Source organism: Procambarus clarkii, unplaced genomic scaffold (assembly GCF_040958095.1).
Source record: "Procambarus clarkii isolate CNS0578487 unplaced genomic scaffold, FALCON_Pclarkii_2.0 HiC_scaffold_2280, whole genome shotgun sequence".
Lineage (NCBI taxonomy): Eukaryota > Metazoa > Arthropoda > Malacostraca > Decapoda > Cambaridae > Procambarus > Procambarus clarkii.
The window spans coordinates 1-12820 of NW_027191287.1; the positions used below are offsets into that span (position 1 = coordinate 1).

The following is a 12820-nucleotide window of genomic DNA, read 5'->3' on the forward strand; positions in this document are numbered from 1 at the left end:
TCTCTCTCTCTCTCTCTCTCTCTCTCTCTGTCTCTGTCTGTCTCTTCTCTCTCTCTCTCTCTCTCTCTCTCTCTCTCTCTCTCTCTCTCTCTCTCTCTCTCTCTCTCTCTCTCTCTCTCTCTCTCTCTCTCTCTCACACATATAAGCACTCGGTATCTTTTTTTTTTTCTAGAGATTAGAGATTCATTGTTATGTTCCACATTAGGATTACTATGCAGGCCACCCTCTTAGGTTTGAAAATGTCAAGAAAACGGTTAATTTAAAATGTCATCTCCTAACTTAACAGATTAAGCCAGAGGACCGAAAACAGAATAAAACAGGACTGGACAGTATGTCACTTATACAAGCTGCTTTTATTTCTAGTACAGTATGACAATTTTTATTTTGGGGGGGGGGGGGGGGGGGTGGGTGTGATCCTTGACAGTGCATAAGAGCGAAAAGCGACGGCGTTTTGTTTGTAAGAGAACAGGTTGTACTACAAATGACTTGATTTATTGATATCACGTGTATGTATGACACCTAAATTAGTGTATTTGTTTATTTATTTATTTATTTATTATATGTGTAGATGAAGGTTAATTCATATGACTGATGCTAGGAATGTCTGAAATCTCCTTAGAAGGATATTTTGGCCCTGAGAAGGGCCGAGTTTGGTGTATACTAGGGTGGTCGATTTAGCTTATGCACGCTCTCCACGGATACGGCGAGCAAGCTGAATGTCCTTTGGCATGATGGTGACACGCTTGGCGTGGATGGCACAGAGGTTAGTGTCCTCGAAGAGACCGACCAGGTAAGCCTCGGATGCCTCCTGTAAAGCCATGACGGCAGACGACTGGAAGCGAAGATCGGTCTTGAAGTCCTGGGCAATCTCGCGCACCAGACGCTGGAAGGGAAGTTTCCTGATGAGCAACTCGGTGCTCTTCTGGTAACGACGGATCTCACGCAGGGCGACCGTTCCGGGCCTGTAACGGTGAGGCTTCTTCACACCCCCTGTGGCAGGAGCAGACTTGCGTGCTGCCTTGGTGGCCAGCTGCTTACGAGGAGCCTTGCCTCCCGTGGACTTGCGAGCAGTCTGCTTGGTGCGAGCCATGGTGAACAACTGTGGTTTGTGATGGCCGGCGCCGAAAAATTTTTGCTTATATACGCCGTCTCGAGGCGCTTGCTCGAGCGCCATTGGCTGCTCGACTCGCCTACGTCACCCCGTTGCCCCTCCCCTCCTTCCTCTGGCTGCAGCCAACAGGCGGCTCACCTCAATCACTATTATCGCTGATTTTGCTCTATTTTTTGGATTTGTGCAAAAGTCATTTCACAGGGACGTGAAACAGACGAGTAGGCAACTGCAGTTTTGAAAGCGTTGTGAGAAAGCCGTGTCTACTCGACCACAAGCGTAAAGTAAGGGCAGGCAGGAGTTGCAATGCTACTAGTACGTCCGCTTGATGGGATATAGTCGGGAAATCGTGCGGGCATTCGTCAATTCGATTCACACAACTTCAACACCATGACTGGACGCGGCAAGGGAGGCAAGGGACTCGGAAAGGGTGGCGCCAAGCGTCATCGTAAGGTGCTACGTGACAACATCCAGGGCATCACCAAGCCCGCTATTCGTCGCTTAGCTCGTCGTGGCGGCGTGAAGCGTATTTCGGGTCTCATCTACGAAGAGACCCGTGGCGTCCTGAAGGTGTTCCTCGAGAACGTCATCCGTGATGCTGTAACCTACACGGAACACGCCAAGAGGAAGACCGTCACTGCTATGGACGTGGTGTACGCTCTGAAGCGCCAGGGTCGTACCCTCTACGGATTCGGCGGATAAGAGCTTGGCTAATCCATCGATTCCACCCACCACCACCTCAAAACGGGACCTAATTAGGTCCCTATACTTTTTTTACTGAAGGGCTTAATAGACGATAACATAAATTGTTTTGATATCAGCTAGCACATTGGGTCTTATGAAATCTATTTTTTATCCTCGCATGCTTAAAGGGACTCTGATTGGGGAGGGAGGGGGGGGGGGGGGGAAGGTTTGTTACGTTATATACTAGCAGAGCAGGATCATTGGTGGGGGGGGGGGGGGTGAGGGGGAGAGAGAGAGAGAGAGAGAGAGAGAGAGAGAGAGAGATCTTTCCCAACTCTTCCTTTTTACATGAGTGAGCTACCCGTTTTATTCATTTTATCCTTCTCAGAGCTGTTTTGATAGTATCCAAATGATGGTAAATGAAAAGGGAGGACACGAATATCTACCCAGAATTCAGGACTGGCAATCGATATGCATGTTTGAGTGCGAATCTTTTTCTCTCTCAACTTAGGTATACGTTTATGTCGTACCTAAAAGCGAGAACCACACTATTGGGACAAGTATGCAAGGCCCAATTTTCCTAACAAGCACAGTTAATTTTGTTATTTTCGAACATTTCTTTCCAAATTGGTTTATCCAATTAACAGTATTATATTAAGATCATGAATTGCTGGGTTAGGTTAGGTTAGGTTAGCTTAGCTTAGGTTAGGTTAGGTTAGGTTAGGTTAGGTTAGGTTAGCTTAGCTTGGGTTAGCTTAGGTTAGGTTAGGTTAGCTTAGCTTGGGTTAGCATAGGTTAGGTTAGGTTTGATTACATTTCTATGTTAGATTTAACTCAAATTCAAAACAATTGCAGTCATTCGGCTTGTTAGTCAACTTGCCTCTAATAGGGGCAATTTGTCTAACAAGACTATTTAGTTTTGTGTGCATATATATATATATATATATATATATATATATATATATATATATATATATATATATATATATATATATATATATATATATATTATAGCTTCAAGACTCCGAACCAATATAGAAGCATCAAGAGGAAGTGCTTGTGTTATGGGCCAATAGGCCTTCTGCAGTTACTTCCATTCTTATGTTTTTATTCCCATTGGTTCGTGTTTTATCTTGTGTAAATGTCAATCACCTTACCCAAAACTTTGGTACCATATCACCTCACCCATGTGTATATATAAATATATATATATATATATATATATATATATATATATATATATATATTATATATATATATATATATATAATATACAGAGTAAATCTACCCCAAAAGTAATGATTTATTTGTCTACAAAACTAAACTCTTTTTGGAATCATATGAGGCCCCTCCACTGAGGGGGGAGGCCTGGATGTTTATTGTCATGTGTATTCATGCTGCTTGCATGTCGTCGTTTATTTTGCCTTTGTTGTTTTCTTGACAGCTTTCTTTGCCTTGGGTGGTTTGGGAGATTTTGAAGCTCTCTTTATTTTGGGCTTTTTGTTCCCAACAACAAGCTGCTGCTGCTGCTGCTTCTTTTTCAAGGCTGTAGGTGGTTTGTTGCTTGTGGCGGCTTTCTTGGGAGTTACCACGGCCTTCTTTGCTGCTGTAGATGGTTTCTTGGTTGTGGTGGCTTTCTTGGGAGTTAGAACGGCCCTCTTCTCTGCTACGGCCAGCTTGAATGATCCACTAGCTCCACTTCCCTTGGTCTGAACAAGAATGCCGTCAGCCACTGCTTTCTTGAGAAATCTTCGGATGTAAATGGCGATCTTGGCAGCCTCGACTTTGTTGTTGGCAACAACGTACTTCTTGATTGCTTGTAGAGACGAGCCCTTACGGTCTTTGAGTGCTGCGACCGCGGCTAGAACCATTTGACTAGTTTTCGGGTGAGCAACCTGGACGCGAGGTTTCCTGGTGGTGGCCACCACAGCAGCAGCAGCAGCCGCAGCCTTCTTGGTAGGCTTTGCTTCTACCATGATGATGATGAGATAACCAAGGTGATGAGAGACGCTCAGACAGTCACGGGGGAATGATGCTGCCGCCGCTTGAGCCGAACCTATTTATGTGCCGGCACGGTACAGAAGCTGCAACCTGGCAACTCGTCCACCAATCACGACGGTTGGTTTTACGGCTCCGAAACCTGGATCCCATATCTTCTCTAAAATAGAAGCATTTGTTCATGTTCTTTGTAAAAGTATCATAAAGCAGGACAGATGAGACAAATATCATAAAAACTGAAGAGCAGATGAGCACACACATGTTTGTATTACAAAAGAAAATCCACAAATTCATTAGAAATTGGCAGGGCAGGCTGAGGAAGTAGGTAGATGTAAAATGTCTGTAAATGGCGAAAGAACATAAACCCAAGACTGAATAAACGATGTTAAATATCCATGCCAAGGAGACAAAAATATGTTAGGATACAATTACCATTAAGACACCACAAGCAGGTCCGTATCCTGCCGCGATGACTTAAAAGAGTTGGTTATTAGCCACAATGTGTAGGCAGTCTCATGCCAACGGCCATACCACGTTGAGAACACCGCTTCTCGTCCGATCAGCGAAGTTAAGCAACGTTGGGTTTGGTTAGTACTTGGATGGGTGACCGCCTGGGAACACCAAATGCTGTTGGCAATAATGTTTTTTGTTTTGTTTTGTTTTGTTTCGTTTGTTTTTGTTTGAATGGCTGGCTCCACGGGAAATTCACGGAGTTGTGTGGAATAAGGCCTGGTAAAATGAATTAATATGTATGTCATGTTTAAAACAAACTCGCTTAATATAGATATTGTGTGAGGCTTTATACAAAAACAAACAACCAAAACAAAACATGTTGTATATATATATAGCTTAATCCGGGTTTGAACTCGCAACTCCAAGAATACGCATCACTTATATACACTTTACCACTGGACCACTGCTGCAGGACACAAGCTTGATGCTGAGGTATCAATTTAATGACGTAAATGCCATTTCCACAAATAAATGATAATTAAAAAGTATTTGTATGTACAAATCTTTTCTGTTTAAAAGGCTACAATATCAGTTACTGATATAATTTGTGTTAATGTTTCTATACCCACAAGAAGGCATATTTTTGCTTATATGTAAAGGGTACGGAGAACGAATCCACAGACCATCATTCCCCTCCCCTTCCCTCCCCCCCCCCCCCCCCAACTCCCACCTACTACCACCACCACCACCACCACCACCACCATCACCACCAATCACCACCAATCACCACCAATCACCACCAATCACCACCACCACATCTAACCGAAAACCCCCTAACACATCAACCCTCCCCCCAATCAACAGGCGAAATAATAACCCTCAAATGCCTGCCTGCCTGCCTGCCTGCAAGCCAATACTAACGGTCTTCTCAGAAAGAAAATCTCTTTGTATCTGTATTACTTGATGAAATGTATGATTCTAATAATGAAAATAAATTTTGATGTCGGTTGTATGAGCATAATGACCAATATGCACATGATATGAATGAATTAAATAGTGTAGTTTTAAGTAATTAGGTTGTAGACACATTAAGCGGATATGATATTTGACGCGTCCAGAACTGGTGATTTTTGGTTTAGTTTTAAATGCACCACCACCACCACCACCACCATTGCTTCCCCAGAGCCTAATTAAGGACCGGTAAAAGGAGTCAATATGTATGTCATCTATAAAACCAAAGAATGAATAAAAAAACACACACACAAACCTACATAATAGTATTAGGAAGATTGTATGGCAAAAAAAAAAAAGTATTATTCCCATTGGGTCGTTTGAACTCGCGACTTCCAAAATACCAGCCACACACCTTACCACCCAGCCACCATAGAGTTGGTATAATTGTGCAACTTTAGTTATAAAAGTAAAGTTCTTATTGTCTCAAATCTTATTGTCTGTTCTATGAAAAGGCATGATGTAAATTATGTATTTTTTGAATGATTGAATTGTAGGCACATTAAGCGGATTCGATATTTGATATATCCAGAAAAGGTGATTTCTGTTCAGTTTTAAAATGCATCACCGTTAACGCTAAAGGACTGGTAAAACGACTCGATGTTTGTCATTTTTAAAATAAACACTAAAACTAGGCCCTTAACATATATAATGTTTGAATATAAATTGAATGCATATAAATACAAAGTGGGAGTGGCTGGCTGGCTGGCTGGCTGCTGGCTGGCTGGCTGGCTGGCTGGCTGCCTGCTGCCTGCCTGCCTGCCTGCCTGCCTGCCTGCCTGCCTGCCTGCCTGCCTGCCTGGCTGCTGCTGGCTGGCTGGCTGGCTGGCTGGCTGGCTGGCTGGCTGGCTGGCTGGCTGTGGCTGGCTGGCTGGCTGGCTGGCTGGCTGGCTGCTGCCTGCCTGCCTGCCCGCCCGCCCGCCCGCCCGCCCGCCCGCCCGCCCGCCTGCTTGCCTTGCCTTGCCTTGCCTTGCCTTGCCTGTCCTGTCCTGTTATTGCCTTGCCTTGCCTTGCCTTGCCTTGCCTTGCCTTGCCTTGCCCTGCCCTGCCCTGCCTTGGCTGCAGCTGGCTGGCTGGCCGTAAATCAACTCTTAACAACACCATACCACACCACACCATCACTCATCACCCATCACCCACCACCGGCCCCAGTCTCCCAGCCTCTCTTATATACCCGAGCAGGCCCTTTAAATTATTTGAATTGTTGCACTTCGGCCAATGGCAGGCACGATCGCTGCTGCTCAAACATATTCTGGTTCACAAGTATTATAATATATTATATTATATTATATTATATATATATATATATATATATATATATATATATATATATATATATATATATATATATATATATATATATATATATATATTCATGAAACACATTAAAACCTTGATCATTTATTCATTCATTACGTCTAGTGAAGAATTGCTTTTGTTCATTTGTATGATTAAAAATTAATATAATATGAATTCCTCGCTTAAAGTAAAATATAAAATATATATTGGATTTATATGATTGGTTAATATTCCAAGTGATGCTGAATATCCCCTATAATTTTGTTTTGTTTGTTTGTTATGTACACATTCCAAATGAAATCAATATAAATGTTATTATTAATGTTTGAAAGTTGATTGTCTACTTGAATCTCTCTATTAAAGTGTGTGTGGCTCCGGATGGAGCCTGGTTATGGTATTTGTCGTGGTGGGTGGCAGAAGTGCTTACTTCTTCTCTGTCTTCTTTGGCAAAAGAACTGCCTGAATGTTTGGAAGAACACCTCCCTGTGCAATGGTTACGCCAGACAGAAGTTTGTTGAGTTCTTCGTCGTTGCGGATGGCCAACTGCAAGTGACGTGGGATGATACGGGTCTTCTTGTTGTCACGTGCGGCATTACCGGCGAGCTCCAGAACTTCGGCAGCGAGGTATTCCATGACGGCTGCCAGGTAGACAGGAGCGCCAGCACCGACGCGTTCGGCGTAGTTGCCCTTACGCAGCAGACGGTGAATTCTGCCCACGGGGAACTGAAGTCCGGCCCTGCTGGAGCGAGACTTTGACTTGCCCTTCACTTTGCCTCCCTTGCCGCGTCCTGACATTGCTGCTGCTGTTGTGGGTTTGTGGTGTTTTATGCCGCCCCGCAGATCGAGCTTCGTGTTATATACCCCGCTCAGGATCAAGGGAGCCCGCCACTGACCAATCAGCGCGCTCCGCCACGCGACCCGCTCTGAGCTGAGTCGCGAGCGGGATATAAAAGGAAAGCTCGCCTCGCGCAAAAGTTCATTATTGTATCGCAACGCCAGCCAGCACGAGCATCATCATGCCACCCAAGGCATCTGGAAAGGCTGCCAAGAAGGCCGGAAAGGCCCAGAAGGCCATTGCCAAGGGCGATAAGAAAAAGAAGCGCAGGAGGAAGGAGAGCTACAGCATCTACATCTACAAAGTGCTGAAGCAGGTCCACCCCGACACTGGTATCTCTTCCAAAGCCATGTCGATCATGAACTCGTTCGTGAACGACATCTTCGAGCGCATCGCCGCCGAGGCTTCTCGCCTGGCCCACTACAACAAGCGTTCCACCATTACCAGTCGGGAGATCCAGACGGCTGTAAGGCTCCTGTTGCCCGGAGAACTGGCCAAGCACGCCGTCTCTGAGGGCACTAAGGCCGTCACCAAGTACACCTCCTCCAAGTAAACGGCTTACTTACTGCCCTGTGGTGGTGGCTTGGCCTCAAACCAACAAACTCGGCTCCATTGGAGCCACACTTTAATTTCTAAAGAGATTGTGAGTGTTAGACACCAATACTATTATAACAAAAACCTCTGTCACTGAAAGCAAATAGCTATAAAATGAGAATATTTATGAAACTGTCTGTGTGTGTTTCTCTCTCTCAGTCTCTGTCTGTCTGTCTGTCTGTCTGTCTCTGTCTTGTCTGTCTCTGTCTTGTCTGTCTGTCTGTCTGTCTGTGTCTCTCTCTCTCTCTCTCTCTCTCTCTCTCTCTCTCTCTCTCTCTCTCTCTCTCTCTCTCTCTCTCTCTCTCTCTCTCTCTCTCTCTCTCTCTCTCTCTCTCTCTCTCAACACATATAAGCACTCGGTATCTTTTTTTTTTTCTAGAGATTAGAGATTCATTGTTATGTTCCACATTAGGATTACTATGCAGGCCACCCTCTTAGGTTTGAAAATGTCAAGAAAACGGTTAATTTAAAATGTCATCTCCTAACTTAACAGATTAAGCCAGAGGACCGAAAACAGAATAAAACAGGACTGGACAGTATGTCACTTATACAAGCTGCTTTTATTTCTAGTACAGTATGACAATTTTTATTTTGGGGGGGGGGGGGGGGGTGGGTGATCCTTGACAGTGCATAAGAGCGAAAAGCGACGGCGTTTTGTTTGTAAGAGAACAGGTTGTACTACAAATGACTTGATTTATTGATATCACGTGTATGTATGACACCTAAATTAGTGTATTTGTTTATTTATTTATTTATTTATTATATGTGTAGATGAAGGTTAATTCATATGACTGATGCTAGGAATGTCTGAAATCTCCTTAGAAGGATATTTTGGCCCTGAGAAGGGCCGAGTTTGGTGTATACTAGGGTGGTCGATTTAGCTTATGCACGCTCTCCACGGATACGGCGAGCAAGCTGAATGTCCTTTGGCATGATGGTGACACGCTTGGCGTGGATGGCACAGAGGTTAGTGTCCTCGAAGAGACCGACCAGGTAAGCCTCGGATGCCTCCTGTAAAGCCATGACGGCAGACGACTGGAAGCGAAGATCGGTCTTGAAGTCCTGGGCAATCTCGCGCACCAGACGCTGGAAGGGAAGTTTCCTGATGAGCAACTCGGTGCTCTTCTGGTAACGACGGATCTCACGCAGGGCGACCGTTCCGGGCCTGTAACGGTGAGGCTTCTTCACACCCCCTGTGGCAGGAGCAGACTTGCGTGCTGCCTTGGTGGCCAGCTGCTTACGAGGAGCCTTGCCTCCCGTGGACTTGCGAGCAGTCTGCTTGGTGCGAGCCATGGTGAACAACTGTGGTTTGTGATGGCCGGCGCCGAAAAATTTTTGCTTATATACGCCGTCTCGAGGCGCTTGCTCGAGCGCCATTGGCTGCTCGACTCGCCTACGTCACCCCGTTGCCCCTCCCCTCCTTCCTCTGGCTGCAGCCAACAGGCGGCTCACCTCAATCACTATTATCGCTGATTTTGCTCTATTTTTTGGATTTGTGCAAAAGTCATTTCACAGGGACGTGAAACAGACGAGTAGGCAACTGCAGTTTTGAAAGCGTTGTGAGAAAGCCGTGTCTACTCGACCACAAGCGTAAAGTAAGGGCAGGCAGGAGTTGCAATGCTACTAGTACGTCCGCTTGATGGGATATAGTCGGGAAATCGTGCGGGCATTCGTCAATTCGATTCACACAACTTCAACACCATGACTGGACGCGGCAAGGGAGGCAAGGGACTCGGAAAGGGTGGCGCCAAGCGTCATCGTAAGGTGCTACGTGACAACATCCAGGGCATCACCAAGCCCGCTATTCGTCGCTTAGCTCGTCGTGGCGGCGTGAAGCGTATTTCGGGTCTCATCTACGAAGAGACCCGTGGCGTCCTGAAGGTGTTCCTCGAGAACGTCATCCGTGATGCTGTAACCTACACGGAACACGCCAAGAGGAAGACCGTCACTGCTATGGACGTGGTGTACGCTCTGAAGCGCCAGGGTCGTACCCTCTACGGATTCGGCGGATAAGAGCTTGGCTAATCCATCGATTCCACCCACCACCACCTCAAAACGGGACCTAATTAGGTCCCTATACTTTTTTTACTGAAGGGCTTAATAGACGATAACATAAATTGTTTTGATATCAGCTAGCACATTGGGTCTTATGAAATCTATTTTTTATCCTCGCATGCTTAAAGGGACTCTGATTGGGGAGGGAGGGGGGGGGGGGGGGAAGGTTTGTTACGTTATATACTAGCAGAGCAGGATCATTGGTGGGGGGGGGGGGGGGTGAGGGGGAGAGAGAGAGAGAGAGAGAGAGAGAGAGAGAGATCTTTCCCAACTCTTCCTTTTTACATGAGTGAGCTACCCGTTTTATTCATTTTATCCTTCTCAGAGCTGTTTTGATAGTATCCAAATGATGGTAAATGAAAAGGGAGGACACGAATATCTACCCAGAATTCAGGACTGGCAATCGATATGCATGTTTGAGTGCGAATCTTTTTCTCTCTCAACTTAGGTATACGTTTATGTCGTACCTAAAAGCGAGAACCACACTATTGGGACAAGTATGCAAGGCCCAATTTTCCTAACAAGCACAGTTAATTTTGTTATTTTCGAACATTTCTTTCCAAATTGGTTTATCCAATTAACAGTATTATATTAAGATCATGAATTGCTGGGTTAGGTTAGGTTAGGTTAGCTTAGCTTAGGTTAGGTTAGGTTAGGTTAGGTTAGGTTAGGTTAGCTTAGCTTGGGTTAGCTTAGGTTAGGTTAGGTTAGCTTAGCTTGGGTTAGCATAGGTTAGGTTAGGTTTGATTACATTTCTATGTTAGATTTAACTCAAATTCAAAACAATTGCAGTCATTCGGCTTGTTAGTCAACTTGCCTCTAATAGGGGCAATTTGTCTAACAAGACTATTTAGTTTTGTGTGCATATATTATATATATATATATATATATATATATATATATATATATATATATATATATATATATATATATATATATATATATATTATAGCTTCAAGACTCCGAACCAATATAGAAGCATCAAGAGGAAGTGCTTGTGTTATGGGCCAATAGGCCTTCTGCAGTTACTTCCATTCTTATGTTTTTATTCCCATTGGTTCGTGTTTTATCTTGTGTAAATGTCAATCACCTTACCCAAAACTTTGGTACCATATCACCTCACCCATGTGTATATATAAATATATATATATATATATATATATATATATATATATATATATATATATATATATATATACAGAGTAAATCTACCCCAAAGTACAGAGTAAATCTACCCCAAAAGTAATGATTTATTTGTCTACAAAACTAAACTCTTTTTGGAATCATATGAGGCCCCTCCACTGAGGGGGGAGGCCTGGATGTTTATTGTCATGTGTATTCATGCTGCTTGCATGTCGTCGTTTATTTTGCCTTTGTTGTTTTCTTGACAGCTTTCTTTGCCTTGGGTGGTTTGGGAGATTTTGAAGCTCTCTTTATTTTGGGCTTTTTGTTCCCAACAACAAGCTGCTGCTGCTGCTGCTTCTTTTTCAAGGCTGTAGGTGGTTTGTTGCTTGTGGCGGCTTTCTTGGGAGTTACCACGGCCTTCTTTGCTGCTGTAGATGGTTTCTTGGTTGTGGTGGCTTTCTTGGGAGTTAGAACGGCCCTCTTCTCTGCTACGGCCAGCTTGAATGATCCACTAGCTCCACTTCCCTTGGTCTGAACAAGAATGCCGTCAGCCACTGCTTTCTTGAGAAATCTTCGGATGTAAATGGCGATCTTGGCAGCCTCGACTTTGTTGTTGGCAACAACGTACTTCTTGATTGCTTGTAGAGACGAGCCCTTACGGTCTTTGAGTGCTGCGACCGCGGCTAGAACCATTTGACTAGTTTTCGGGTGAGCAACCTGGACGCGAGGTTTCCTGGTGGTGGCCACCACAGCAGCAGCAGCCGCAGCCTTCTTGGTAGGCTTTGCTTCTACCATGATGATGATGAGATAACCAAGGTGATGAGAGACGCTCAGACAGTCACGGGGGAATGATGCTGCCGCCGCTTGAGCCGAACCTATTTATGTGCCGGCACGGTACAGAAGCTGCAACCTGGCAACTCGTCCACCAATCACGACGGTTGGTTTTACGGCTCCGAAACCTGGATCCCATATCTTCTCTAAAATAGAAGCATTTGTTCATGTTCTTTGTAAAAGTATCATAAAGCAGGACAGATGAGACAAATATCATAAAAACTGAAGAGCAGATGAGCACACACATGTTTGTATTACAAAAGAAAATCCACAAATTCATTAGAAATTGGCAGGGCAGGCTGAGGAAGTAGGTAGATGTAAAATGTCTGTAAATGGCGAAAGAACATAAACCCAAGACTGAATAAACGATGTTAAATATCCATGCCAAGGAGACAAAAATATGTTAGGATACAATTACCATTAAGACACCACAAGCAGGTCCGTATCCTGCCGCGATGACTTAAAAGAGTTGGTTATTAGCCACAATGTGTAGGCAGTCTCATGCCAACGGCCATACCACGTTGAGAACACCGCTTCTCGTCCGATCAGCGAAGTTAAGCAACGTTGGGTTTGGTTAGTACTTGGATGGGTGACCGCCTGGGAACACCAAATGCTGTTGGCAATAATGTTTTTTGTTTTGTTTTGTTTTGTTTCGTTTGTTTTTGTTTGAATGGCTGGCTCCACGGGAAATTCACGGAGTTGTGTGGAATAAGGCCTGGTAAAATGAATTAATATGTATGTCATGTTTAAAACAAACTCGCTTAATATAGATATTGTGTGAGGCTTTATACAAAAACAAACAACCAAAACAAAACATGTTGTATATA

The 12820-nt window shown here is 44.4% G+C and overlaps 2 non-coding genes across 2 annotated transcripts; both read left to right on the top strand.

Moving 5' to 3' along the window:
• Positions 1–4307: 4307 nt before the first annotated feature.
• Positions 4308–4426, top strand: LOC138362653 (5S ribosomal RNA). The gene has a single exon (XR_011227852.1). It is a non-coding gene; the product is annotated as a 5S ribosomal RNA (ribosomal RNA).
• Positions 4427–12496: 8070 nt separating this feature from the next.
• Positions 12497–12615, top strand: LOC138362654 (5S ribosomal RNA). Its single transcript, XR_011227853.1, has one exon. It is a non-coding gene; the product is annotated as a 5S ribosomal RNA (ribosomal RNA).
• The last annotated feature ends 205 nt before the right edge of the window (positions 12616–12820 follow it).